The sequence below is a fragment of the Pelodiscus sinensis genome, chromosome 3 (assembly GCF_052426305.1).
Source record: "Pelodiscus sinensis isolate ZL-2025 chromosome 3, ASM5242630v1, whole genome shotgun sequence".
NCBI classification, from domain to species: domain Eukaryota; kingdom Metazoa; phylum Chordata; order Testudines; family Trionychidae; genus Pelodiscus; species Pelodiscus sinensis.
In genome coordinates, this window is record NC_143054.1 from 180,653,606 (window position 1) to 180,677,867 (window position 24,262).

Consider the following 24,262-nt stretch of genomic DNA (forward strand, 5'->3'; position numbering starts at 1 on the left):
TAGTCTCTAGGTACATATCTATAATGTGGAGCTATTTCGGGATACTGGAAGTATTCCAAAATAGCTACTATGTGTCTATTGAAGCAGCCCATTATTTCGTTCCACAAGGATTAAGGGGAATTTCAGAATAATAAGTTATTTCAAAATGTGGTACTTTGAAGACAGTGCCAAATTATGAAATAAGCTATTTTGAAATAAACTACGCAATTTGCGTAGCACAAATTGAGTATCTTATTTCGAGCTAAGGAAGGTTTGTAGACGCACCCTAAGGTGCCACAAGACTTACAAGTGCAGTGAGTAGGATACAAGTACTATTATTTGTAAAGCAGTTTAAACTCTTTGGTCAGTGTTTAAAGGCAAAGTATTCATCTTTATAAGAATGATGGATGCAGCGGGGGTGAAGAAAACCATCTTTTCATAAAGTGCTAATATTGTTACTACTATCATTAAAAGTGTCGATACTGGGCTATTTCCAGTTCCCTCCCAATGAAAAGCAAATTGAACAGACTCAACTTCTCCTGGATGCTGGGCAAAGCAATAAGAAACTTTTCCTGTGCAAGTTTACCCCTCTACAGCCCTCCCACCCCAAGTCCCCAGCATGCAACTATCTGGTAGCGGGAGAGGGTGGGGTATTTGCAAAATGTTTAAAAGAGTGGGAGACAGGTGCCGCTTAAATAAATGCCTTCCTCTCTCCTACTGTGTGCTTGCTAAGGACAGGGGATACTGGCCTGGAGAGTTTCAGCAGCAGTTGACAAAAACTTTGCCCAGTTCTGAGATCAGAGAGTAGCCCAATGGCAAACTGGAGTACAGTGCAGCCCTGTAAGCTGCTCCTGGAAAAGGAAGGGACTGGGAAGCAGAATGAGGGCCCTGGGGAAACACCTGGAATTGTGAAAGCTTTTGGTGCTCACCAGAGGTGAAAGTAAGCGGGTGTGCCCTGCTGGCAGCTTTGGTACCAGCTGTGGAAAAAGCCAGCAGGGAGCTATTTAAAGAGCTGGCTGGGTCCTGGGTTGCAATAGGACTATACCTGCAAAACATTCAAAATTACTTTCACTGCTGCTGCCCACCCCGGAGAACACTGTGATTGCAACAAGCAAAACTCCTTCTTCTCTGAGTCTCCACAGACTTTGGACATGTTGGGGGGGGGGGGGGGGAGGTTGGAACTGGCATTAAAACGAACCCAAGAATTTGCCCCCTCCAACCCGCCCCCGGCAATACTTGCCAAAACCAGCTCTCAACACCCTGGTTTTTTTTTAAAAAGCCCCACACGGACCCAGGGTGGTGTTGATGGGAAATAAATAAATAACTGGCTGCCTGAGTGTGTGTGCGAGAGAGAGGCAGGTTCAATTATCTAAACAAAGAAATCATGGCGGAGTGTTTACACTGGGCAGCCCCAAAGACTCTGGATTACGGGATTTTCCTTTTCAACCCAAAAGCAGCGGCGCAAAGGAGTTTGCAGCCACCTCGCCGTTTCCGGGGTAAGTGTGCAAGGCGCAAGGGGTGAGCCAGGGCCACCCTCCGGGAGCGGGACTGGGCCCCGGCCCCACCCCTCGCTCCCGCCGCCCCGCCTGCTGGCCCCGCCGGCTGCCGTGCCCGGGTTGCTCCGATGCAGCTGGACGCGGTGCGGGGGGTGCCCCCAGCGCACCGCCTGTAGCCTGGGGAGAGGCGGGCAGGCGGCCCCCTCCTCCCCGGCTCGCGGAGATCAAGGCGGCAGCAGCAGCCGCCGCGGCTGCTTCCCCTCCGAGCCCCCTTCCCGCCCCCCAGCCGGGGTCACACATGCCCAGCTCTGACTGGCGGCGGCTCCTCCCAGCTGAGCCCCGCTCCCCGCCCGCTGCAAAAGGGCTCTGGCGCGCTGCCTGGTGACCTGTATGGCGAGCGAGATCCCAGCGCGCCACCCCCAGCCGTGTGGGTCGGGGCGAGTTGTGCCTGAGCCAGTTGGCGGGGAAAGAGGAGTCTGTCCAAGGGCCAGTCCCGCCGGGAAATGTTAATTCGAGGGTCTGGGTCAGAGCAACATCTTGTCTGCTTTGCCTCCTCCCTCCCTTAAATGTCAGTGCCTCGAGAGGAAGTGAGGGCACTATTCGGAATGCTGCAACTCTGGATGCATCTGGGTGCAGCAGTTTTGCAAACGCTTGGAACCAGCGACTGGATCTAGCCAGGTTTTGGTCCCCTTCCAAGCACTCAAATGATGCCACCTAAGTAGAGAACATGTTTGCCCACTCCCACTACCCCGTAACAGTCTAAATACTGATGTGACCCAGTGCAAATGAGGCAGAAAAACTCAGATCTGGCAGCTCCACTCTGATACATTTTTGGCTACAACATCTGAATGATATTTTTCAAAGACATAACAAGTGCTACTAACTACCCTCTCTGCACTCTCCCAAAAATCTGAGTGCAAAGACTCTTAATTTGGCACCTGTATGCTCCTGGTTCTGGCTGACTAATGGATACCTACTCCCCAGTTTTATCATCTTCTAATTTAACACATATGCTGCTTATCTTAGTCCACAACAATCATCCTGATGTCAACATATGGTGGATTTGGCAGGATCCAGGTGTTGGAACTAGGATTTTCAGGCAGTGTTGCATCTGTATGTGTTGTGGGTCCAGATTTTTTTTAAGAGCTGCAAAAATACCTGTTTAGATAGTGGAATTTGGAGGACTGGAATGAAAAATGGGCTGGATCCTGGTTTTGTGGTGCTACTATGAACTTGTAAATGGAAGCAAAGTACCAACTTCAATAATATCTGTGAGTCTACTCCTCCAAGCCCCACCATGTAAGACTGGGCCCTGGTTCTGCTCTTTTTGGGAGAAGACCAAATGTAACTTGCTTTATCCTCCTTTGATGCTACTACTTTTGTAGAAATTTTGAAGGTCAAAAAGCCGAGTGATTTCAAAATAGTCTGGGTGTCTGGAGATACCATTCCTGCGTCATTATCAAGGTTCTTGGGGACTCTGGAACTTTTCAAACCTATGTGTATGTCTGCACTGTGGGCTAAAGTCGAGTTAAGGTATGCAACTTCAGCTATGTTAATTGTGTAGCTGAAATCGGAGTACCTTGACTCAGCTTTTGATGCCGTCTACACAGCAGGAAGTCGAAGAAGGATCACTCTTCCTTTGACTTCCCTCACTCCTCATGAAATGAGGGTTACAGAAGTTGGAGTAAGAAGTCCGTTATTTCAAAATTATTTCAAAATAACAGGCTTGCAATGTAGATGCTCACTCTGTTATTCTGAAATAACTTAAGCTATTTCAAAATAAGCATGCAGTGTAGACAGAGCCTTTGAGACTTAAAACTACAATGCATTTGCTTTTCATACTCCTCTTGCCCTCCATATTTTCAGTTGTGTTAGCAGATAGCAAAGATGTTTGTGTTCAGTATCTTACTCGCAGTTCATGTTCTCCCATTTGAACCTGCAAGGAAGTCATAAAGTTGAACTGGTTTCATCATGTATTTTGATGGCTATTTCTATGATGCAAAGACTCCCAGTTATACAATTCTTTATTGTTGTTACAATTGAAATCCTTGTATTTGAATCAAAATGGCGATGATACACTAGAAGAATTGGAGACTATGTGAAAAATGGAAATAACAGGGCACATTTTAATGTGAGTTTTAAGAGATCTTGCATGAGGACTGAAGGCCTGAGTAGCACTCCTATTGACTTCAGTTGGAGTTGTGTGTGTGTGTAGCATCCTTGCTAGGCTGGACCCTTAGTGAGAACTGCAGAATTTGGTAACATGACAGTATGTGCAGTCTACATAGCAATCTTGATTCTCAGTTGCACAAAAGTGTAGACATGAAGATTAGAGTGAAAACTAAACCATGTAAAAACGAATGTTGTACAGTGAGATCACTGGAGAAAATGTGTTTTCATGAGTTTTGGAGGCCACTGCTTAAAACCCCAACAAAACAAATAACCCTCTGCCTCCCAAAATAAAGTTCTGCTGCATTTACTTTTTGGCTGGCTTTTTGTGAAAAAGACTGTTGAAGGGAGTGCTTGTACTCTTTCATGGGCCCATCTGTTGTCCCTTTACTTAGTACTTGACCTATTGGTCCTAAACTTCCTTCCTTGTCTAGGCTTTTAATGGAAGGACTTTTTAATGGAAACACATTGTTGGTTCTTAACTGCTATTTTTGCCTTAACTGCTATAATGTTGTGGCTGCTTACCAGAGTGTCCTGTAATTACAATGCTACTACTATGTCCTATAGCCTGGAGTGGTGGCTGTCTGATCTGGTCTGAACTGCTACTCTCCTGCCCTCTTATTTAAGATCAAGCAGCAGTAACTTTTTTCTTCATTCAAATCAGATTGAAAATTCAGATTTGTGTCAAGCAGCTGTCCTGCTATGAAGTTGCTCTTCCAAGTGACTCATGTTTGCTTTCAGCTAAAACAAACATTTGAGTTCTAATACTTAATATTCATAATCACATTGATATTCATGATTCCCCAATCTAGCTCTGCATAGATGGGGATAATTCTAAGAGGCTAACAAAACAATCACCACAGTTTCAGGCTTCAGGATCAGTATACTGGCTAGCAAGACAGCCAGGAATTGGGTATGCTGCGAGGTTGATATGGTGCTGGCATTTTTGGGAAATATTATGTTATCTCTAAGGTTGTCAAGAAGCTCTATTTAATTAGTGTACCTGTACCCTGAAAGAAAAGGCATCCAACCCTAACAACTGCTCTTTCCTCTTGATATGTCATGAAAACCATATATTGTTCTTTTTTTTTTTTTTAGGGTAACTGACCTTTTTTTTTTTTAAAAAAAATTGATAACAGGCTTTGGCTACTTGACCAAAATATTCACCCCGAAATACAAACAAAATGTTAATATAACTACAGCTTTCTTCCATGTAAACTTATTGTTTGACATAGCTCGATAGAGAATTAATGGATGTATTTTCTTTTGTTGTGCATATTTGTAATTTTCAAGTTGATGAGAGTTAACATGTGTATTGAGGGAAGACTAGATCTCTCAAATGATGTTGAATCTGTCTCCATATATGCTGCATATACAATAGATTGGAACTCTCAGACTAGCACTGGACAGTAAGATGTTGTGACATGAATATATATTTTTGAGCTCTGCACAAAATGAGGATTTCATGCATCGGCAACGTAGTGTGACAAGTTGTATCCACTGTGACCTTGTACTTCCAGTGCAAAGTTGTGTAATAATATATCCTGCTAAATTAATGCACACAGTAAACAGGCCCTATCTCATTTTTATGTTAATAATAATACTTTTCAGTTCCCTAATGCCTTTTATGCTAAGAACTCAAAGTAAAATATAAAGCTCAAGTTGCTCATACTTGTAACACCTGTGAATTTTTTATCATTCAGAAGGCAGCTGGAAAATGTATTAATTATTGATTATTGTTGATTCATCACAGTGATGATAATCTGATTTCCTCCCTGTCTCACGTTCAATCATTGCTTGTTCCAGCTTTTAAGATTATAAAATGTTACTTTATCTTAAGGAAAATAAATGCTTAGGCTCAGCCATAAGGGTTAGGTCTTTGTCCCTAGATTCTGTTTTCTGGAAGCAAGGAATTGGTGACTGGGAATGGATCACTTGATGATTACCTGTTCTCTTCATTCCCTCTGGGGCACCTGGCATTGGCCACTGTTAGAAGACGGGCTACTGGGCTAGATGGCTATTCTTATGGACTATATGGAAAATAGGTGATGAGATGATTATGTGGCTGATGCATATGATACAGGAAAAATGAATAGGAAAATGGTCTGGGGGCAGGGTAGGTAAATCGTGTGTGGCTGGTGTATACCTCATTGTATTGAGTATGGATCAGCATGTGTACCCAGGGTCATGTTATCAAGGCTGATAGTGTACTCTGTGCAGGTAAAAGCTGTGAAGGTTAGACAAGGGGACAAAAACAGATTTAAGGTTGTTCCCCTTACCATGAAACACAGAGAGTCAGATTTTAAAAAGGGCTGAGTCTCTGCCTAGCTCTGCCCTCCATAAGGTTAAAGCTTAATTAACTTCAGCTGACTTCAGTGGGAGCAAAGTCAGGCCAATGATAAGAGCTTTTGAAAATCCCACTCCCTTGAGTGTCTTTTAAAGTATGAGTGTACCTTTGAATTTCCTGACTTTCTGACATTTTTTTTTCTTTTAAACTACAGGACAAGATTAATATTTCAGTACTACCATTGTAAATGGAGATGAGATGAGAATCCACCCCAGTGTTCTTAAGAGCTTTTGCTCCACTGAGGTCAATGAGGTAGCATGGGCTGTAAATTTATCACAGAATTTTGGCTTTAAGTTATTAATACATGTTTACAACCTTAATTCCATTTTAACAAAATGTTTTGTGTAGGAACATTTGGAGCCGTAGCATCCAGCTAAATTATCACTGCATTTATTAAGCACAAACAAAGCATCCTCGTAATGTTGTGCAGAAACAACTGACAGAACAGAACGCATTACAAGAAACTATCTTTTTCATTAAGTCTGCAGAAAATGAGGATTTAATGCATGGGCAGCACAGCCACTCCCCAGAGGTTTACTGCCCATAATCCCACCTTGAAAATGGCTCCACAGTAATTATTATTACAAAATGGACACAATTTCCAGTTTTGGCATGTATATTTCATACATAACTAATTGCACTGATAGGAGGCGAAGTATTCTTCTTCTTTCTGCAGGATCTCCTCGTTCCAGCCATGTAACTATCTTAACTGTCCCGTATGATTTCCAGTCTCAAACCGACAACTCTCCCCATTGGCCTATTTTGTCACAATAATGTGGAGCATGCATGGCAACTGCTCTCACTTCGATGTGTTCAAACTATCCCTGGACATTAAGATATTATGACATGAATATATATTTGTGAGCTTTGCACAAAATGAGGATTTCACGCATAGGCAACATAGTGTGACGAGCAGTATCCGGCATGACCTTGCAAATGCCGGCAGGGCTCCAGAATAAACAGCTCAAAAGTGCAAGGAATACAGCAGACTCTCCAGTCCTGAAAAGAATCCCACAGTTTTGATACAGTCCCACAGGAAGGTGGGCAGAATTGTTCTTGAAGGTTACTTTACTGAGTTGTACCTGCAGATGGCTAAATTTCACAGGCCTGGGCACTTCATATTCCACATATCTTTTAGTAAGGGAAGGTCCCTTTTACAGAAAGTCCATGTTAATGAATGGACCATGGAGAACAGAAAATCCCCTGCATAGTTAGAGGATTTTTATAGACCCTTTTTGTTCTCCAAACTGAAGTTAGCATGGACATTTCCACCCCCTCCCCCCATGTTGTACTTTAAGTACTGCATGGGATCTTTTTTGGGGGAAAAGGAAAAACATCACATTTATTGGTAATACTGTACATATAGCAATGAACACTTATCATCTGCATATGATATATTACAGTCACACACTCACCTACACACACAAGCACACTCTGTCTTCTTGTTACCACATACTTGCTCCCCACAACTGCACTGGCCAGATGAGTTTGACGGGGGGTGGGGGTGGGGTGGGGATGGAGCCCGGCTTCTGTGGATCTATATCTGTGCTCCCCTATTGAAAAGATGAAACCTGGCGTCCTCCTGCAAGATACCTTTGATTTACAGTAGCTCCCCTCTCATGCAAATCTATCATCTTATGCATATGCAAAATCTGTTTTATCATATGCATATGCAGTTAGTCTTCCATGGCACCTTCTTCTGGGTGTTGTTTTAATGCTGCCACGTTCATCTTAAAAGAAGGTGCTTCCAAAAGCAGGCACTTGTTGCTGACTCCCAAGGTCCAATCTTCTTTCAATGAGTCCACTTAACAGGTCTTCTTGTCCTTGGATCTGGCTTTGGACCCCTCTCCAACCTTTGCAACTGTCTGGAGCTCCTTGCCTTTGATGCCTTATCCATTCACACCCCCTTTATTCAATTGGACAATAAGTTAAGTAAAAGGAGAGAGATCTATTCAGGTATAAAGGCATTCTCTTTACCTTACAGTACTTATTTTTAGAGGCTATTCTACCAAGACTTAATACCAAAGACATAATACCTGTACAAAGTTTCTGTATAAAAGAACTTGATACAAATTTTAAAGACTTAATACAGAGATTATATGAAGTTGATCCCCCACACATATGAAAATGCTCAATACAGAGATTTATGAATAATACAGACATTTATCTACACCGTCCCTTTCTTCCTTCACTACTTGTCCCTAACTTTAGGCCTAGAGTCTTCCTTCTGTCTTTGAATACCTTCTGATGTGGCACTACAGTCCTAGCATCCTTTCTCCTGAATTTTGGTGACTGTGGAATTAAAATAGTGAGTCCCAAAGCACAATTAGGTTAGGTTTGAGCAAACCAGAATGAAGACAGAGATGCTCCAGAATCTCTTGGTCACATGAGATATGGCTATTCAGAGACTGAGAGTCACCTAGAAAGACTTATGAAAAAGTTACGAGGGCAGAGGAACTTCTGGTGTGTTTAAGAGGGTTTTTGGGAACCTCATTATTAACATTTTTGCCATCCTGATTGATGGAAAGTTCGGGATGATTCCTTTCTCTCTGATAATGAAAAGGCCCTTTCAGGATACACTGAGTCCATCTGCAACAAAGGTGATTTATCTTTGCAGGTCATGAAAATACTTCTATAAAGCAATTTGTTTGTTTGGTTTTTGTATGCACAAGAATGTAACAATGGGGTCAGTATTTTGAAAAATCTTCCAACTAGTTAATACCCTCAATTCCTATGCAATCTTTTTTGAGGAAGACTTTTCAAAATATTGATCCTATTTGATGTACTCCCCATTCTGCTTGGGTCTTTAGAGACTGGCAGTAAAAGGACAGTCCCTACTCTAGAGGGTTTATTATCTAGGTTATGACAAAATGCTAAGGGTGAACAGGACACATAAATACGGTTAAAAGAGTAGAGAGAAATAAGTTATTGTATGCTAAGCAGAAGCATCAGATCAACACATGCCCTAGCCAATGTCAACTGGTGGTTCTTGGTAGATATTTTGGCCACGGTTCAGGTTGAGTCATTTTGCTCTATGTGTATTGGCATTATTTTGCACCACAGCCTTGTTCTACAGAATCTCATCTTTCAACATAACAGAAAAATAAAAAGCAACATGTAGCTGTTAGGTTAGCTGAGAGCACCTTGAAAGCACGCACCAAAGTAACTATCTGAGCGCATTTGTGGAAACCTAAAACATTAGCTCTCCGAGGTATGGTCTGTGCCATTCATCTCAATAGCTGCCAGCTCAGTTGCCCAATTATAAGACTTCAATGTCAACATTGTTAGCTGTTTCGCTGCCCATCAAAGTATGTAAGAAAGGAAAGGGCAAATCACATAATTAAGATTTGCATAATTCACTTTGGGTGTCGGATCATTTTGGTATCATGAGTGAAAGAGCCAAGTTCAAGGAGTTTGACAAAGCCCAGTATGGTATCCGAGCATGTTGAAGGAGGAGCCAATCCCAGAAGTCTGTTATATTAATGCACTATATATATTGATGGAATATAATTGGCCCAGACAGTCAAAGGTGTTACCATAACCCGGTTACTATCCAACTTTAAACACTGTTAAACCAGGTAAGGGTTTTGGAATACAGAGACCTTGTCCTGCTTAGTACTAGGACAAATATGCCATTGCAAATTCTTTTATTTTTTTATCAAAGAAACAGAAAAACAAGAGAAAACAATTACAGTATTTGGAATGTAAAGTATTAAGTAAGACTTTCATTTGAACAATATTCCTTGTTCCCTTTTTTCTTCATCTGTTGAGGTTTTAGATGGGAAAAACACCCTGACACTCTCTTAGACAGTATTTAAATAAGGCAATAACTGACTTTTTGGGCAAAAGAGAAACAGTTGAGTAGGTTTGGAGCTGTTGCCTTAGAGTCTGCTCCCTTTGTCTAGAACAGTGGTCACCAACAAGTAGATCGGGATCTACTGGTAGATCTAGGAATCTCCGATAGGTGATCTTGTCGGGTTTGGCCACATGGCTATCAAGTGCCAGCACTTCAGCTGCTCCTCCTCCCCCCACTACTGAACATCTCTGGCCCTTTTCTTAGAGGTGTTCCCCCAGGAGCCTCCTGTTTGCCAGGCAGAGCTGGGAAGGGAGAGGATGGGTGCTGATGTCAAAGTGCCCCCTTCTCCCACCCTGAATTGTATCTCCACAGAGCAGAGAGGGGGCACAACAGGACTAGGGATAGAGCAAATTTGTTAGTTGCTTTTGGGAGTGGTGCAGGGCCAAGCCAGGGGTGAGCCTGCCTTTGACCCACTGTACTACTACCAAGGAGCCATCCGAGCTGAGCAGTATCTAGCTGGAGCAAGCTCCAAACCCCTGCCCCAGTCATGAACCCCTTCCTGCACCCCAGCCCCCTGATACACCCTCCCAGAGCCTGCACCTAGAAACCCCTGCATCACACCAACTGCCTGTCCCAAGCTCAGCTCAGAGCCCTTCCCACACTCCGAATCCCTTACTCCCAGACCAGAGCCTGCACCCCAACCTGCTGCCCCAGCCTGGTGAAAGTGAGTGAGGATGGAGTGAGCAGGAGTGTGGGGCTTCAGAGAGAGGCAGGACAAGGAGCACAAAGGAAGTGGGGCAAGGATTGGGTTTGAGGTAGATCTTGGATTGCACTTAAATTCAAAAAGTGAACTCGTGTGTAAAAAGGATGGAGATTACTGGTCTAGAAGCCAAGGGGAAAAAAAAAGAGCGAGACACAAATGCATACAAAAGGGGAAAGATAGAAAATGCAGGTTGTGTCTCTGCTGTAGACTTTCCATAGAGGGACAAGGCTCTGGGTTGATTTCAGCCTGCAGCACCTTCCTGTAGGCTCACAGCCTATCTGGGGCCTGGCCATGGTTCCTGGCCCTAACCTCTCTTGGGAGGAAGACTCTTGGGTGGTGCCAGAGGTCCTGGGCATGGAGGACTGGAGTTAGGAGGGGCTTCTGGTTTTCATGGCACAACTAAACCCTGATCCTGTTTTAAGTTAAGGTAAGAGGAAGCTGCATACCAGATTTGGTGTCCTAGCTCTTGCCATGTAGGAGGAGTTCTTGAACAAATAGACTCTTAGACACACAGACAGATGCACAAATCTCTAAAATTTATCAAACTAGATTTAATGGTGATGCTGATTACGCTTTTCAGGATAACCTTTGATGCTCCTTCTTGGATAAGTGGCATCCATTGTAGGTTTTTCTTGCCACTGTGAAGGTTGTTCATACCCAACTGTAAGTGGAAGTGTTTCTGAAGTATGTAGAGCTTTGTATATAGCAGAAATATCAGAAAGTTTAAATTACAGAGCCAGATACTGCAGCCTGTGTCCCCACTAATTTGAGATCCATGTGGTACAGCTGAAGGTTAACACTTGTACACCAAAGGAGGGAGGCCTATTTGGGTATGTCCATACTGCTATTAGACACCCACAGGTGATCCAGGCTCGCTGACTCTGGCTCGTGAGGTTCAGGCTAAGGGGCTGTTCCACTGCAGTGTTGATATTTGGGCTCAGGCTACAGCTTGAGCTCTGGGACCCTCCTTTTTTGCTGGGTCCCAGAGCCTGGGCTCCACCATAAGCCCAAACATCAAGGCTGTGTCTACACTGGCCCCAACTAAAGCTCACAGGACTTGGGCAAAGAGGCTGTTTCACTGCAATGTTGGGCTACGTCTACACTGGCCCCTTCTTCGGAAGAGGCATGCTAATTTCTAACTTTGGAATAGGGAAATCCGCGGGGGATTTAAATATCCCCCACGGGATTTAAATAAACATGGCCGCCGCTTTTTTTCCGGCTTGGGGAAAAGCCGGAAAAGAGCGTCCAGACTGGTGCGATCCTCTGGAATAAAGCCCTTTTCCGGAGGATCTCTTATTCCTACTTCAGGAAAAGGGCTTTATTCCGGAGGATCGTGCCAGTCTGGACGCTCTTTTCCGGCTTTTCCCCAAGCCGGAAAAAAAGCGGCGGCCATGTTTATTTAAATCCCGCGGGGGATATTTAAATCCCCCGCGGATTTCCCTATTCCAAAGTTAGAAATTAGCATGACTCTTCCGAAGAAGGGGCCAGTGTAGACGTAGCCCAACATTGCAGTGAAACAGCCTCTTTGCCCAAGTCCTGTGAGCTTTAGTTGGTTGTATGGACAAACTACATTTTCTAATTGCAGTGTACACATGCCCTTACAGAGATACTAAACCACAGATTACATGCCATTAATACCAGTGCCTTACAGAAACAGTAAAATCACCTACAAAGATTAGTCTGTGAATGGGGCTCTACTAAACTCATGGTCCATTTTGGTTAATCTTATGGTCATAGGATTTTTAAAATGATAAATGTCATGATTTCTGTATTTAAATCTGAAATTTCATGATGTTGAAATTGTAGGGGTCCTAACTCAAGAAGGACTTTTTTTGGGGGGGAGGTAGGTGTGTGGCAAGTTTATTGTAGTGCTACCCTTACTGCTACTCTTACTTCTGTGCTGTTGCTTGTGGCAGTGCTACCTTCAGAGCTGAGCAGCTGGAGAGTGGCAGCTGCTGTCCAGGAGCCTAGCTCTGAAGGGAGAGCTGCCACGAGTACCAGTGCAAAAGTAAAGATGACATAATATGGTGGTGCCACCCTTACTTCTGCTCTGCTACCTTCAGAGCTGGGATCTTAGTGAGCAGACACCACTGACTGGCTGCCCAGCTCTAAAGGCAGCAGCACAGAAGTAAGGGTGGCATAGTATGTTTTTTCCACCCTTACTTCTGTTCTGCTGCTGGCAGGGTGCTGTCTTTAGACCTGGGTGCTCAGCCAACAGCCGTTGCTCCCCAGCAACTCTGAGGTCAGTGCGGAAGGGTGACAATACCATGATTCCTCTGCCTCTCCCTTTTGGTTCAGGACCCCAGTTTGAGAAACTCTGGTCTCCCCTGTGAAATCTGTATAGCAGGAGTGGGGAACCTCCGGTGTGCCGGCTGCACGCAGTTTGTCAGAGAGAGTCTGGTGGGCTGCCAGTGGCTATTTGTTTAGCTGAGCATCTTCTGGCATGGCCATTCACAGTGGCTGCTGTTTGCTATTCCTGGCTGATGGGAGCTGTAGGAAGTGGCGCAGGTCAGGCCACCACTTACTACACCTGCCATTGGCTGGGAATGTTGAACTGCTGCCACAGGGAGCTGCAGGGCTCTGTGTGTGCCGATGCTTGGTACACAAACCATGTGCAGCCTGTGGGCGGGAGGTTCCTCACCCCTTGATGTATAGCATAGGGTAAAGGCACACAAAAGGCCAAATATTTCATGGCCTGTGATGTGTTTTTCCTGGCCATGAATTAGGTAGGGCTCTATCTATGAAACACCAACTCCTTATTTCAGTGACAGTATATTGTAGATGCTGGTTCCAAAACCTGTGAGATGGAGACTCTCTTTTCAGGGGTACGGAGGCACCCATCTGTCGCCCTGACATGGCCTCTTGGGAGGTATGCTGCCTGCCAGGGGCCTGTATCTGGGACGTTATGGAGGCACTGTCAAGGATTTATCCAGCCCTATAACTACTACTCCATGCTACTCATCCATATGGGCACTAATGATACTGCAAGGTGTGATGCTAAGTAGATCAAGAGTGACTACAGAGCTCTGTGAGTATGGGTGAAGGAGTTTGGAACACAGGTAATATTCTCCTCAGTCCTTCCTGTCAAAGGTAGGGGCCCAGGCAGAGACAGGTGCACCCTGGAGGTGAATGCCTTGCTGCAAAGATGATGTTGCCAGGAGGGCTTTGGCTTCCTCAACCATGGGATGCTATTCCAAGAAGGACTGCTAAGCAGGGATGGGGTTCACCTTTCAAGGATGGGGAAGACCACATTTGGATGCAGACTGGCAAACCTCGTTAGAAGGGCTTGAAACTAGGTTCGACAAGGGTAGGTGACCAAAAACACAAGTGAGTGAAGAACATAGAGAGCTGGGAGATGGGTCGGAAAGAGGAGAGAGCATGGGTTATAATAGCAGAGAAAAAGGAGGGGCAAGGAAGAACTGGGAGGCAAGGTCAAATCAGTATCTTAGATGCCTATATACAAATGCAAGAAGCATGGGTAATAAGCAGGAAGTGCTAATAAATAAACACAACTATGATGTTGGATCACAAAGACTTAGTGAGATAATACACTTGATTGGAATATTGGAATAGAAGGGTACAGCTTACTGAGGAAGGATAGGTGGAGAAAAAAGGGACACATTTGGACTGAGGTGGAGATGGATGTAGGAACCAGATGTGTTGAGAGTCTCTGGGTAAGGTTAAAAGGGGTAAAAAACAAGAGTGATGTTATACTAGGGGTCAACTACAGACCATCTACCCAGGTAGATGAGGTGGATGAGGCTTTTTTTAAACAACTAACAAGATCATCCAAAGTGCAGGATTGGGTAGTGATGGGGCACTTAAACTATCCAGGCATCTGTTGGGAAACTAACACAGTGGGGCACAGACTATCCATTAAGTTTTTATACTGCATTGGAGACAACTTTTTATTTCAGACAGTTGAAAAAACTACTGGGGGTAGGCAGCTTGGGTGAAAGTGATCATGAAATCACAGAGTTCATGATTCTAAGGAATGGTAGAAGGGAAAACAGCAAAATAGAGACAATGGATTTCAGGAAGGCAGATTTTGGTAAGCTCAGAGAGCTGGTAGGTAAGGTCCCATAGGAAGAAAGACTAAGGGGAAAAATAACTGAAGAGAGTTGAGAGTTTTTCAAAGGGACACTATTAAGGGCCCAAAAACAAGCTATTCCACTGAGTAGGAAAGAGAAAGTATGGCAAAAGAACACTTTGACTTAACCAAGAGATCTTGCATGATCTAAAAATAAAAAAGGAGTCATTTAAAAAGTGGAAACTAGGGCAAATTACAAAGGATGAATAAAAGCGAATAATACAAGTATGCAGGGGAAAGATTAGAAAGGCATAGGCACAAAACAAGCTCTAACTAGCTACAGACATAAAGGCTACGTCTACACTGGCCCCTTTTCCAGAAGGGGCATGTAAATTTCATGAGTCGTAGTAGGGAAATGCGCGGGGGATTTAAATATCCCCCACGGCATTTAAATAAAAATGTCCGCCGCTTTTTTCCGGCTTTTAAAAAAGCCGGAAAAGAGCGTCTACACTGGCCCCGATCCTCCGGAAAAAGCGCCCTTTTCCGGAGGCTCTTATTCCTACTTCAAAGGAATAAGAGCCTCCGGAAAAGGGCGCTTTATCCGGAGGATCGGGGCCAGTGTAGACGCTCTTTTCCGGCTTTTTTAAAAGCCGGAAAAAAGCGGCGGACATTTTTATTTAAATGTCGCGGGGGATATTTAAATCCCCCGCGCATTTCCCTACTACGACTCATGAAATTTACATGCCCCTTCCGGAAAAGGGGCCAGTGTAGACGTAGCCAAAGGGTTACAAGAAGACTTTCTATTAATATAGTAGAAGCAAGAGGAAGAACAAGGAGAGGGTAGGTCTATTGCTCAGTGATGAGGGAGAAATTTGGCAATGGCAGAGGTGCTTAATGACTTCTTTGTTTCGGTCTTCACCAAGAAGTCTGATGATGAAGGAATGCCTAACACAGTGAATGCTAGTGGGAATGGGATAGGTTTACAAGATAAAATAAAAAAACAAGTTAAAAATCACTTGGAAAAGTTAGATGTCTGCAAGTCACCAGGGCCTGATGAAATTCATCCTAGAATACTCAAGGAGCTGCTAGAGGGGGTATCGAGCCTTTAGCTACCATCTTTGAAAAATCATGGAAGATGGGAGAGATTCCAGAACACTGGAAAAGGGCAAATATAGTGCCGTCTATAAAAAGGGAAATAAGAACAACCCAGGAAACTACAGACCAGTGAGTTTAACTTCTGTGCCAGGAAAGATAATGGAGCAGGTAATTAAGGAATTCATCTGCATACACCTGGAAGATAATAGGGTGATAGGTAACAGTCAGCATGGATTTGTCAACAACAGGTCATGTCAAACCAATCGGGTAGCTTTCTTTGTTAGGATAATGAGTGTTGTGGATAAGGGAGAAGCTGTTGACATAGTATACCTAGACTTGAGTAAGGCATTTGACATGGTCTAGCATGAGCTTTTCAATAAATTAGGCAAATACAATTTAGATGGGGCAACTATAAAGTGGGTGCATAACTGGCTGGATAACCATTCTCAGAGAGTAGTTATTAACGGTTCACAATCTTGCTGGAAAGGCATAGTAAGTGGATTCCACAGGGGTCTGTTTTCGGACTGGTTCTGTTCAATATCTTTATCAACAATTTAGATATTGACATAGAGAGTACGCTTATTAAGTTTTCAGATGATATCAATCTGGAAGGGGTTGCAATTGCTTTGGAGGATAGAGTCATTATTCAAAATGATCTGGACAAACTGGAGAAATGGTCTGAGGTATATAGAATGAAGTTTAATAAAGACAAATGTAAAGTGCTCCACTTAGGAAGGAACAATCTATTTCACACATACAGAATGGGAAGCGACTTTTTAGGAAGGAGTATTGCAGAAAGGGATCTAAGGGTCATAGTGGACACTGTTTCCAAAAAACCAAATATGATTCTGGGATGCATTAACGGGTGTGTTGTGAGCAAGACACAGGAAGTCATTCTTCTGCTGTACTCTGAGCTGGTTTGGCCTCAGTTGGAGTATTGTGTCCAACTGAGGCATCACATTTTAAGAAAGATGTGGAGAACTTGGAGAAGGTCCAGAGAAGAGCAACAAGAATGATTTAAAGGTCTAGAGAACATGACCTATGAAGGAATACTGAAAGAATTGAGCTTATTTAGTTTGGAAAGGAGAAGACTAACAGGGAACATTATAGCAATTTTCAGGTATCTAAAAGGGTGTCACGAGAAGGAGGGGAAAAAAATTGTTCTCTTTGACCTCTGATGATAGGACAAGAAGCAATAGGCTTAAACTGCAGCAAGGGAGGTTTAGACTGGACATTAGGAAAAACTTCCTAACTCTCAGGGTGGTTAAACACTGGAATAAATTTTGCCTAGGGAGGTTGTGGAATTTCCATCTCTGGAGAGATTTAAGAGCAGGTTGGTTAGACATCTATCAGGGATGGTCTAGATGGTACTGGGTCCTGCTGTGAGGGCAGGGGACTAGACTCTATGACCTTTTGAGGTCCTTCCAGTTCTAGTGTTCTATGATTCTAAGTAAGGAAATGAGTATTTTTCTGATTTCCTATATTGACAACATCTTTACAGTAGACAACACAGATTATAGTAAGACAACCAGCTACCCAAAGGCTTCGCTACACTGCATCAGAATATATTGACCCATGCGCAAACAGCCTCTTAACGTGACCTATGGAACCTCGATAGAGTATTGAGTACATGCTACCCATTTTAAAATGGTTGTGATTATGTACTGACAGTAGCACTATCAAATAAATAAATTATACATATTTTTAAAATTTCCGTAATTACATGTTTACCCAGTAGGCCAGCAAAACTCTGTCCCAAGGAGCTGTTGCAAACTGAGTAAATAATACATGTTTTAAAGTCCATAATTACATATTTAAACGATAGACTATCGAGGAAATAATGCACATTTTAAAAAGTCCATAATTACATATTTACATGATAGTCTGTAAATTCTGTAATTACTTATTTACACAATAGACCATAACAGCTGTTACAGTCTATTATAGTAAATCTCATAGAACTATATTATGGATTTTTTAATTTAAGGAAAGTAAGTAAATTTAAATAGAAAATTATATTGTAAGTTTTAAATATTTACCATAAACCTGCAACATATAAAATAAATAATAATAAAGGTAAAAGACAAGAGTGACAATCGGTTATTCACATTCTTATCCTTTCAATTATGTACAGCTTGTGCTGGAGGCTGGGAAGTTTGGACTGGATTTATTCACTAATTTCAGAAGTTCTTGATTCAGATGGCTGAAATCAAGCATGCAACATTATTTTAACATACCTTTTGCTTTATGAGCATCACATGGACAGTCAGCTTGGTTAGGCATTTAGTATCCTAAATATTCTTGCAGCCCAGTTGTACTCCTATTAAAGTCAATGGAAAACGTCCATCAATCCCAGTCAGGAAAGCATTCCTATAAAGGATAACATTTAAGTATTAAGATCTGTTGAAGCTAATTTGACTTGAGCATATTCTTAAAAATAAGCATATATTTAAGTACTTTCCTGAATACAAATGAACTCAAGAATGTGATTAAACGCTTTCCTGAATCAGGGTTGCTATCTTCAATGAGGGCAGGATTAGCACTTTAGTCATATATGGCTTATGCATGGACCATGTGTTCTTTATTTTTCATTCTGTGACACTCTCTGGAGAAAAGCTTATGATAAAGTATATATCAAATATTACTGCTTCTTTGAAGAGTTTCATGGATTGTGAATTCATCTAATGTGTTCCATAGTTCAGCTGCTGAATTTATTCCTCATGTTAAAGACTGGATCAATACACCTAAATGAGACTTCTGTCCATAATTACTACTAAATAGCAAGGCTAAATCAAGTAAGTGTGAATCTGACATTTAACTGTGCTGGACTTTATACATTGAGTAACAAAACAGAGTATGAGGGAAGCCTTTGATCTTTTTTGTTAGATGGTTTCATTAAGATATTTGAATTAAGAGAAGTGAAGCAGTTTACATTCAGACATATTTTTACTTTAATGACATATCCCCATACATTGCAAAGAAAGTGCAATCTCAGACGTGTTTATTGATATCACCTGAAATATGCATTTGCACCTTCACAGCAGAGTTGTGTATAGTGTTTCCCATAAGCAGAGTGCTTGTTGACTGCCCAGGAGAGATTCAAATGCTGCCCAGCTTATTAGAGAACGCCCACAGCTGGCAGCATATGTTTCTACTAGGGATGAAAAGGATTAATTGGTTAAACTGTTATGTGGTAAGTATCCCCTTACCAGGTGATGCTTACCAGGTAACCTGTTAACCAGTAGCCCAGCTGGGCTGGAGTAGCTCACCACCCATGGGATCCCAGTTAACTGGTTAAACTAACGTTTAACTGGTTAACCTTTTAAATGGGAACTCACATCCCTAGATTTTTATAGTGATGCACATCCACACATACCTCGGAGCACATAACATTTATTCCATATAGGGACCATTGGTTGTCTAGTCATGTACGTGACTAAAAATATCAGATAAGGGCTGAAGGAGTTCATTCTCCTTGACCCTAAAAAGGAACAAAACAAGCTTTGACAAAGAGAGATCTCTTTATACGCTAATCAAAAATAAAGAGCTTCCATCAACAGGTGATAGATTTTGTTGACATCACCACATTCCATTTATCTCTGCTACTCTTGGTAAGTGTCATCACCACCCTTCCTATTGACACCATTGTACACTCTTGAGCAAAAAGCCAGGAATTTCAAAAACAGTATCAACATGAATCCATTTTAAAAGGCCGAAATACTAGTGTTCTAGGCAACTAAACACTCTAGGCCCCAAATCTCCACTACTGTATCTCCTTGTATAGCTATTCACAGCTGTGCAAAGTGGGTGTACAACACTTCCATTGTGATTTGGTAGCATTTTATGTGTGCTTTTCACAGCTGGAAATGATGACATGGGGAGGAAGGCTGGGGAGAACCAGGTGTACAACCAGCAGCATATGATAATATAAGAGGCAAATTCATGTATATTCAGAGCTTGATGTCTTTTGCAATCTCCATGGTAAATATTTTTAGCCCATAAATAAAAAAGCACAAAGGGAAGAGAAACATGAAGTCCACTGATGCCTAGTACAATGGAAAAATGTTAAACAACTTAATCTTTATACAATATTGCCACTGTAAAGTTGACAGAGGCCAAGTCTACACTGGCAAATGACAATGCAGTGAACCAGTTCCCCAGCGCTGAAACTCTAAAGGTGTCCTGTCTGGTAAGGCAGTTAGAGTATGTCTACACTTGCATTCCTCTTTCTAGAGAGGAATGCAAATGCAGCCGAGTGAAATTGCAAATGAAGCACGGATTTGAATTTCCCAGGCTGCATTTGCATAATCGTGTCCGGGTGCTATTTCGAAATACCCTTTTTCGAAAAAAGAAATACAGTCTAGACGCAGTTATTTCGAAAGAAAACCCTTCTTTCGAAATTACCCTTAAACCTAATTTTATAAGGAGTAAGGGTAATTTTAAAAAGCGTTTTCTTTCAAAATAACCAGCTCTAGACTGTGTTTCTTTTTTCAAAATAGCACCCGGATGCGATTATGCAAATGAAATGCGGGAAGTTCAAATCTGCTCTTAATTTGCAATTTCGCTCAGCTGCATTTGCATTCCTCTCTAGAAAGAGGAATGTAGTGTAGACATACCCTTAGTGTGCATTATGGGCTAGCCTATACTAACTCCTACCGTTGAACTAATCTACATGCTTACCGCAGTGTCTTATATGCAGTAAGGTCAGCTGGGGCTGCTCTCCCATCAACACCAGCTGCTCTTCTCATCCTGGTGAAGTACTGGCATTGAAGGCAGAGTGCTTTGTGATCAATTTATCGTAGCTAAGCAGATGTTATAAATCGATGGCTTTTGGATTGATTGCTGCAGCATTGATCCCTGGCTTAGCAGAGACAAGCCCTAACTCTGCAGTGCTGCGCTCTAGGTAAAGCACCTCGATGAGAAATGTAGAGCATGCTGTGCTCTGGATACAACCCTGGGTTGCCAGTGTGGACACTTTAATTGTTTGCTGTGTTGTGATTGGCCTCCAGAAATGGCCCATAATTCCTCAAGTCCCCCCTGCTCTTTGTTTTGAACTCTGTTGGGTATCCTACAGACATATGCATATCTCCTTTCAAAGCTCTGTTTTGGGACAGCCTGCATGCTGTGCTGATCTGCTCTGCTCTGGGACAAAGAGCAAACCATTTCAGTGGAATGCTCTTGCTGTTGAACACAGAAGCAGGCAACTCTGTGTGTGCATGAGTGAGAGATGGCTGTGCAAAGAGCCGGGGTGGGAGCCGTGGGTGAGGGGAGCTGAAATGTTGGGTTTCCCTCCTTCTCCTGACTAAGAAGGGGGTTGTTTCCTGCCACTGTCTGAACTTAAAAGACAGCATGCTGACATCCCCAAAATACACTGTATCCCCCCCACCCTGCATATTGTGACTGCATGTCAGGGAGCCCCCGACCCTGCACCCTCATCCGCAGCCAGATGTGACTCTCCACTAGCCAGTGGAATAGAAGGTTTTATTGCTTCTCAGAGATACAGTGCAGCATAGGCTCGATGTTGAAATTCGAGCCAGGGCAGACAGCCTTAGTCCTCTTGGGGGGAAGCACCTTCACCCCCTTCCTTGGTCTAAAAACATCTTCCTTTCCTCTAGCCCAGCAGAGACTGGCCCAGCTCCCAGGCCTTACCACCCAGCCAGGTGGCCATCCCTGCCTTTCTTCCTTTGTCTCCCTCTGCCTTCTTATCTGCTCAGGCTGGGACTGGATGTCTGGGCCAATACACATGTGGAGTGAATCAAACAACACAGACAGGAGAGAGCACTGGGTTACAAGACAGACAGCACCCCCATTACATCACAGGGAGTGTGTGTGTGTGTGTGTGTGTGTGTGTGTGTGTGTGTGTCACGCTCTCCTCCTTCCCCTGCACTTCTGTTGAAAAGCACTTATCAATGTAGTAGGATGATCATGGAGCAATGGGATTGGGAAACTAGCATCATGTGATGCTGACTGCCCCATGCAACATTGCAAACCCTTCCCAAAGCCCCCTGCAGCCAGTTGCACAGTGAGATAGGTACCAAAATGGACTGCAGTGCAAAAGCTGCTAATGTGGACATGCTCCCCCATCACAAGGAACACAGTGTGAATACTCAACAGCAGTTACCCTGCAGCGCTCTGTGAGCAGCACTGTAACTATGCATGCTTTACATCTGTGTAGAGATAGCCAGAGTCAGTGTCTGTGTTTTGTCAGTCCCTTAAGTGATGAATGTTTGAGTTAAAACTGTCCTGTGGTCTGGTTCAATATAAACATACACCTGTTGTTTTTGAAATATTTCTTAGCTTTGCACTTGATTTGGCAGTCTTGACTTATTTGCACCTATCCCTTTAGGATCAGAGCCAATGAGGTGAGCCCTCAACTTCCATGGATCTCAGCATATCACAGAATTGGGTACTTACGGTTGTTCCACCTTTGTGTCCCTCTTAATTTATAGAATACCCAGCTTCCTCAGGCAGGCATATTACGTACTAAAAACTCACCTATTGCTAAATACAGATTTTGCATGAATGTATTTGATGCAGTTTTCTAATGTCACTTTCACTGTTATTCTGACCTGAGGTTTATGTCATCCAGAAATAGAGGCCTTCTGCAATGAAAGTTATCTTGAAGGACAGGGCTGGATTAAGACATGTGAGGCCCTAAAATATGTCATGTTTAAGAGGCCCCACAATATTACCAAAAAGTAATTCTAACAGAAAGGACAATGAAAATAGAAACAATAAAGTTTTACATTTGCATATATATGGTTACATAGGCAAAGATGCAACTAAAAACTAGTATTTTTTTTTTTTTTTTATAATTTAGAGGTACCTCATAATCTGAGGCCTGAAACTGTAGTTTACTTAGCTTGTGCATAAATCTGGCACTGGTGATAGATAGTTTTTCTTTTGCTCACATATTGGGCAAAAGCCAAATATTGAAAAATCTCCACTAGGAGGCAGTGCAGGGAATATTGCATGTACAAAGCAATCAAGAATTGGTATTTTATATTGTCCAATAAGCAATATTTTCAAACATTTAATTTTTGTGAATTTTCTGTACCGAATTTAACTTGTCAACTATCAATGAGTAATTCTATCAGGAACTTTCCAGAAGTTCGGATCCCAGCAGGGATGAGGCAGCCCTTCCTCTTGAGGTAGATAAAATTAGTATCAGCCAATTTAGTGTGAGTGTGAGTGTGAGTGTGAGTGTGAGTGTGAGTGTGAGTGTGAGTGTGAGTGTGAGTGTGAGTGTGAGTGTGAGTGAGAGGGAGGTGTGTGAGAGAATTTTGGAACAGATTAAAAAAATTAAGTTCTTTTTGCTTTCCAAGGACATTAGTGGTTCTTTAAAAACAACAAGGAGTCCTGTGGCACCTTAAAGACTAACATATATTTGGGCATAAGCTTTTGTGGGTAAAAACCACTTCGCCAGATACATCTGATGAAGTGATTTTTTTAACCACAAAGCCTATGCCCAAATATATTTGTTAGTCTTTAAGGTGACACAGGACTTGTTGTTTTTTTTCAGACACAGACTAACACAGTATCAGAGGGGTAGCCGTGTTAGTCTGAATCTGCAAAAGCAGACTCCTCGTCGCTTAGACTAACACAGATAATCCTTTGAGATTAGAGGTTCTTTGATGCTTTTTTTTTCCCACAAGAAAAGGGGTTTGTCCTGCAATCCTTTGAGAGAATTTCCTTTCTTCTGACTGATATGCAGTGTGATGTGTTTGGGTTGTTTATAGCCTTCCATCATAGCTCAGGGCAGCTGCAACTGTTTCACCTCTCAATAGTCCAGTAAGGGCACTCACTCTCAGACTCCCAGCTCCCCAGCTGTGGCCTCTCCTGGATGGAGATACACCTCCCTCTCCCTGTTAGATTGGGATACAGTGTTTCCAGGCTTCACAGTCTGCTGCCCACACAGTGTTCCCTCTAGCACAGTGGTTCCCAATCTTTTTTTATATTGCAGTGGCAAATTCATTCAAAAACTTGGTGGACCAGTATAGAAACATTTGCATATTCATTATTGTAATTCAGTTGTTTGCATATTTTTGCATGTTCATTGTGATAATTAATTTTAAGGAGTCATATGTTATTTTGCATGGCATCTGTACACACACAATAAAGGGGGAAAATTTGAGGATCTGAAAACAGACCCTCATGTTTCCTGCACAAAAACTATCCTGGTAGCACAGTATGTTGATTCATGACAATAGCAATGAGTTAAAACCATAAGTTAGCTCTGGTTTAAACCATTCACATAGAGGTTTTAGGCTTAAAAATGCAATCACTTGGAAACAGACACGCTGAAATAAGTTACCTTGATAACTATTATTCTGTGTTACTTGATCATTTTCCTCTCTTATAATTCAAACATTTCTGAATAGGAGAACATTGCGTATGGGAACATTAACAAGCAACTGCCCGCCCACCCGCCATGCAGTCATGGTTGCAGTCCCTGTCGGCCAGAGCAGCCACCCACTTGCCACACTGCTGTGCAACTCTACTTAGGAGGGGGTAGGATATAAATTTTCTTTGCGTGCACCAGCATGCCGCTCAGCCCCGTGCTGTCACTTACTGGCCTGGGTGTCTG

The 24,262-nt window shown here is 42.8% G+C and overlaps 1 long non-coding RNA gene across 1 annotated transcript in view; it reads left to right on the forward strand.

Annotated features, from left to right (window-relative positions):
- The first annotated feature begins 978 nt into the window (after nucleotides 1-978).
- Nucleotides 979-24,262, forward strand: part of LOC142828064 (uncharacterized) — an 87,724-nt gene continuing 64,440 nt past the window's right edge. The window contains exon 1 of the long non-coding RNA XR_012902995.2: nucleotides 979-1,475. This is a non-coding gene — a long non-coding RNA (uncharacterized LOC142828064). The remainder of the gene's footprint in view (nucleotides 1,476-24,262) is intronic.